The sequence below is a fragment of the Glycine soja genome, chromosome 20, assembly GCF_004193775.1.
Source record: "Glycine soja cultivar W05 chromosome 20, ASM419377v2, whole genome shotgun sequence".
In the NCBI taxonomy this organism is placed as follows: domain Eukaryota; kingdom Viridiplantae; phylum Streptophyta; class Magnoliopsida; order Fabales; family Fabaceae; genus Glycine; species Glycine soja.
The window spans coordinates 3,644,451-3,650,438 of NC_041021.1; the positions used below are offsets into that span (position 1 = coordinate 3,644,451).

A 5,988-nucleotide genomic window follows, 5' to 3' on the forward strand; every position below is an offset into this window, starting at 1 on the left:
TTAGTTCTGGTGGGTTTGGCTTCCACCCATTTTGAAACATAATCAACAGCAAGGAGAATATAAACAAAACCAAAAGAGACAGTGAAAGGCCCCATAAAATCTATACCCCAGACATCAAACACCTCACATAATAACATAGGTTGTTGAGGCATTTGTTGTCTCCATAAAAGTGAGTCGCCTGCTCTCTAACAAGGCTCACAAGTGCTACAAATCTCCACGCATCCTTGAAGATGGTGGGCCAATAGAAACCGCAGTCAAGCACCTTGCGAGCTATCATCTGTATGCCAAGATGGCCACCTGGTGCGAAAGAATGACAGAATTTCAGGATCGAGTCGATCTCATAGTCTGGAATGCATCTCCTAATAACCTGGTCACTGCACAACTTCCACAAATAGGGGTCATCCCAAATATAATGCTTAGCATCGCTCTTAATTTTATCATTTTTGAGCTTTAGATGCTAAGGGAGGAAAAACAGAAGCAACCAAATAATTCATAATATTCACAAACCAGGGAGTGGGGAAGGAATCAGAAATACTATACAGAATGTACAAATGGTCATCTAGAAAATCATCCCGAATGGGTGAATCCTCAGACACACGCTCAATCCTACTCAAATGGTCAGCCACGAGATTCTATGCACCGCTCCGATCACGGATCTCCAAATCAAACTCTTGGAGCCAAAGCATTCACCTGATCAATCTAGGCTTTAATTCAGCCTTCTTCAACAGGTACTACAAAGTTGCATGGTCAATATAAACAATAACACGAGTACCAAGTAAATATGAACGATATTTCTCAAGAGTAAAAACTATCACTAATAGCTCCTTCTCTGTGGTAGTGTAATTTGCTTGAGCAGCATCCAAAGTTCTGGAAGCGTAGTAGATCACCTGAGGCAGCTTATCAATCTTTTGAGCAAGGACAGCCCCCAATGTGTAATTGGATGCATCTCACATTAGCTCAAATGGGGCTGTCCAATCAGGTGCCTGAATGATAGGGGTGGTAGTCACCGCACGCTTGAGGCAATCAAAAGCCTCTTTGCACCGGTCATCAAAATCAAACTCCACCTCCTTTTGCAGCAGATTGGATAGTGGAAGGGCCACTTTGCTAAAATCCTTGATAAAGCGCCTATAAAACCCTGCATGACCAAGAAAAGAACGAACCTCTCGCACGCAAGAGGGGTAAGGCAATTGCGAAATAACAGCTATTTTTGCAGGGTCTACCTTTATGCCTCTATTGGAAATGATATGCCCTAAAATTATACCTTGTTCCACCATGAAGTGACATTTTTCAAAATTTAGCACAAGGTTAGTTTCAATGCATCTATTAAGAACTCTATCTAGACTATCCAAACATGCATCAAAAGAGAATCCATAAACAGTAAAATCATCCATAAACACCTCTATGCAACTCTCTAAAAAGTCACTGAAAATGCTAAGCATACACCACTAGAAGGTACCAGGGGCGTTGCATAGGCCAAAGGGCATCCTCCTATAGGCAAAAGTGCCAAAGGGACAGGTGAATGTGGTATTTTCTTGATCCTCAGGAGCAATATGAATTTGTAAATAACCAGAAAAACCATCAAGAAAACAGTAATGAGACTTACCCGCCAAGCGCTCAAGCATTTGATCAATGAATGGCAGGGGAAAATGATCTTTTCTGGTTACCTGGTTCAGCCTCCTATAATCAATGCAGACTCGCCAGCTGTTCTGCACTCTTGTAGGGATAAGCTCATCCCTTTCATTCTTAATCAATGTGAGGCATGTCTTCTTAGGAACCACCTGGACTGGACTCACCCACTGGATGTCAGAAATGGGGTAGATGATTCCAGCTTGCAAGAGCTTGGTCGCTTCCTTTTTCACCACATCTAGAATGACAGGGTTGAGTCACCGCTATGGCTGCCTCACTGGCTTAGCTCCATCCACCAAAAGTATCCTATGCATGCAGGTAGATGGGCTAATACCAGGAATGTCTGCTAAAGTCCATCCAATGGCTTTCTTGTGCTTCTTGAGTACTAGCAACAACTTCTCCTCTTGCTCAGCAGCAAGGGAGGCAAAGATGATCACTGAAAAATTTTCCTTGTCCTCCAAGTAAACATATTTGAGGGTTGCTGGTAAGGGCTTCAACTTTGGTGTGGGTGGTGGCTGAACAGTGGGAGGAATCAGGGTAGGAGAAGAAGAAGGTTCCTCTGCCTGTACCTCATAAAGCAAGTCAGAAGTGTATGTGCTTCCTGCAACATGGTTAGTGCATTCTGACTCTAAATAATCAACATCAAGAGGTACAACACCCAGAAAATCAGAATCAGACTCAAATTCAAATTCACTCTCAGCATAAAAATCAGATACATGATCAAATTCAAACTCAGATTCAGATTCAATGCATAAGGAATGACAAGTATGCAGATTAGATAAAAATGGATGTTTCCTACCATGAAGAATAGAATCAAAATCAAACATATAATCATCAACAATCTGATCAATTATCTCAACACGAAAAATAGAATGATCCTCAGATGGATGTTTCATGGCATCAAGAATGTTAAAATGAACAACAATATCACCAAATTCCATAGACAATGTGCCAGTATAAACATCTATCTTGGTTCGGGTTGTTTTCATAAATGGCATGCCTAAAATAATTGGAATTGAATCATGGGAAAATCCCTCTTCCATATTAAGAACATAAAAATCAACAGGAAAAATAAGTTCACCAACCCGAACCAACACATCCTCTATGAAACCTGCGAGGTAAGCAAAACTTCTATTTGCCAAATGAATCGCCACATCTGTAGATTGCAAAGGTCCAAGAGATAAAGAATTGAAAATGGACAGAGGCATGACACTAACTGATGCTCCTAGATCTAGCATGGCATTCTCAAATTTACTGATCCCAATAATGCAAGGTATACAAAAAGTACCTGGGTCCTTACATTTCTCAAGAATGTGAGGAACAGATTTACCTATCCATGCTAACACATTTCTGCCCATGCTAATCCTTTCATTGTCTTTGAGCTTCCTTTTGTGGGTGCACATTTCCTTTAGAAACTTGGCATATCTTGGAATCTGCTTGATGGCATCTGGCAGAGGTATGTTCACCTCTACTTTCCTGAAGGTCTCCAAGATCTCTTTTTCTGCTTCTTTCATTTTTTTTGTTTCGAATTGCTCTAGGTGGGAATGGAAGAGGGATAGGAGGCTACTGCAAGTCAGAATTACTAGAAGAAGGTCCACCTGCATGAAAAATTTTGTTAGGAAGCTTTCTCTTTTGTGCAATTATCTCATCCTCTTTTTCAGGTGTAGAATGAAGCTTGACAGGTTCAAGTGCAGGTGCTTCAGTTTGCTTGCCAGACCTCAAGGTGATGGCACTCACATTTTTCGGATTTTACACAATCTGTGAAGGCAATTTGTCAGAATTTTGGGACTGAGCTTGGTTCAACTGAGTAGCCATCTGCCCCATCTGATTTGTCAGACTCTGAATGGAATCTCTTGTCTCTTGCTGAAATTGCATATTCTGGATGGTCATTTGCCTCACTAACTCTTCTAAGGAAGGTTGAGGAGCAGCCTCAGTTACTTGTTGTCTTTGTTGTGACTGTTGTCGTTGTTGTTGTTGTATTAGAGGAGGAACATATGGCTTGCTTGGACCAACAACATTCTGGAAAGGAGGGACAGGCTGTTGTTGTTGAGGAGGACTTGCCCATCTCAGATTTGGATGATTCCTCCATCCTGAATTGTATCTGTTGCATGAAAGGTCATAATTATTCTGTTGTTGTTGGTTTTGTTGCTGAGGAGGTCTATCATAAATGTTTGCGGCATAAGCTTCAGGTTGCTCATTGACTCCAGATTGCAGGAAAGAAGGACAGAGATCTGTATGGTGATTTGCAGAAGAACATAGACCACAAACTCTTGCAACAGGTGCAGATTTCTGATTCACGGCAAGCTGAGTTACTAGGTTGGCCAAGGCATCAAGTTTTCCCTCAAGCTTTTTATTTTCAACAGATGAAGATGAATCTGTGGCCACCTCATGGACTCCTCTAAGGACAATAGCATCATTTCTTGCACTGAATTGTTAGGAGTTGGAAGTCGTCTTCTCAATCAAATTCCTCGCCTCAGCAGGAGTCATATCACCAAGGGCTCCACCACTGGCAGCATCAATCATACTCATCTCCATGTTGCTATGTCCCTCATAGAAATATTGAAGAAGGAGTTGCTCAGAAATCTTGTGGTGAGGGCAGCTTGCACATAATTTCTTGAATCTTTCTCAGTACTCATACAAGCTCTCTCCACTAAGTTGCCTGATACCTGAAATGTCTTTTCTGATGGCAGTGGTTGATGTGTCATCATTTTCTCATATTTCTTAACCCTTTTTGTCACCATTTTAATTACAGATTAGCCTTAATTGTCAAATTAATTATGCAGTTTTATCATTTGGGCCTACTGGATTAATTTTGTGTTTTTAATTTAATTTCAGGAGAATTATAAGCAATTGGGCTTGAATCCAGAATTGGGCTTGGACTTGAAGAGAGCAAACTATTTTATTCTACCAAATCTTATCTTATCTAGATTTTATCTCATCTAGATATTATTTAGATTTGATCTCATCTAAATATTATTTCATCTAGATCTTATCTTATCTAGATTTGATCTCATCTAGATATTATTTCATCTAGATCTTATCTTATCTTATCTAGATTTTATTTATGGGCTTGAATTTAAAATAGATTTGTAAGCTTTGGGGCTGAAAACTATATAACAGCACCAAGGTTCTAGTTTAAGTCTCTCTCCTCTCTCTCTTTTGTTTTAGTTTTAGAGTGCTACTCTCTTTTTCATTTTAGTCACTTTTCGTTTTAGCAATAAAATTTCATTTCCTGCTTCAATCTACAATTTCGTTCTCTACTGATTAATGGAAGGCTAAGTCTCCAGCGTTATTTTCTCTTGAGGATCAAGCATAGCTCTCTTTGAGGTTCTATTATTACTATTAAATTTTGATCAGCTTCTCCTCTTCACTAATTATTCTGTATTTGTTGTTATTAATCCATGCATGCTTAGTGCTTGATTAATTGTCTCTACGCTTAATTTACGTTCATGCTTAAAGATCGTTCATGATTAATTGGTGTATGTGTTGCTTAATCACATAATGAATGCCTTATGTTAAATTTCGCTTAGTAATTTAATTTAGGGTTGGATTAAGTGGTTGAACTGATAAAGGATAAATTCTCGTAACCTAGGATAAGAGACTTGCTTGTGAATCAAGGGGAAGCAACGTGTTTTAATTCTGATATTTTCTAATTCAAATTTATTCGTTGTTTAATTTACAAAAACAAACAACCCCCCCCCCAATTCGTTACTGTTTTATTACTATTTGTTATGAACGTTTGGTTGACCATTGCTCGTTGGGAGATGACCTTGGATCACTTCCTAGATACTGCATTTTTAATGTTTATTTGATTCGGGTATGGTCTCGATCAAATTTGGCGCCGTTGCCGGGGAGCAGTGGGCCAAAGGTTCATAATAATATTTAGTTTTTTGTGTGTAGCTCTGTCGTTTAGGTTGTGAGTGTGTGTTGTTTTGTTTTGTGTAGCATTCTGTTTTGCATTTCAGTCGTGTTCCCTATTTACCGACTGTTTTAGCGACTGTTTCAGTTTTGTATTTTGCTGTGAACAATGATTAGCGACTGAGAACTAATGACTGATTTTGCAATTTAATTAGCGATTTTTGTTTTGATAGTAAGAGTTGTTATTTTTGGCTGATTTTTTGTGTGGTATTTTCTTTTGATCCATATTTTGTGTGAAAAATAACAGGAGCACTTGGTGTGGTAGTATTTGAGAGAGACAAAAATTTTGGGAACTTGTTTTTAGCAAAACTTAAAACGGCCATAACTTTTGCTCCGGGTATCAGAATGACTATTATTATATATGCATTTGGGGTAGAAAAAAATTTCCCATACTATAGCAACCCACTTTAGCTGGTTGGGGTCTTCCAAACTCGAAAAATCAGT

The 5,988-nt window shown here is 39.1% G+C and overlaps 1 non-coding gene across 1 annotated transcript; it reads left to right on the forward strand.

Moving 5' to 3' along the window:
* The first annotated feature begins 4,207 nt into the window (after positions 1 to 4,207).
* On the forward strand, positions 4,208 to 4,314 carry LOC114404023. The gene has a single exon (XR_003664784.1). It is a non-coding gene; the product is annotated as a small nucleolar RNA R71 (small nucleolar RNA).
* The last annotated feature ends 1,674 nt before the right edge of the window (positions 4,315 to 5,988 follow it).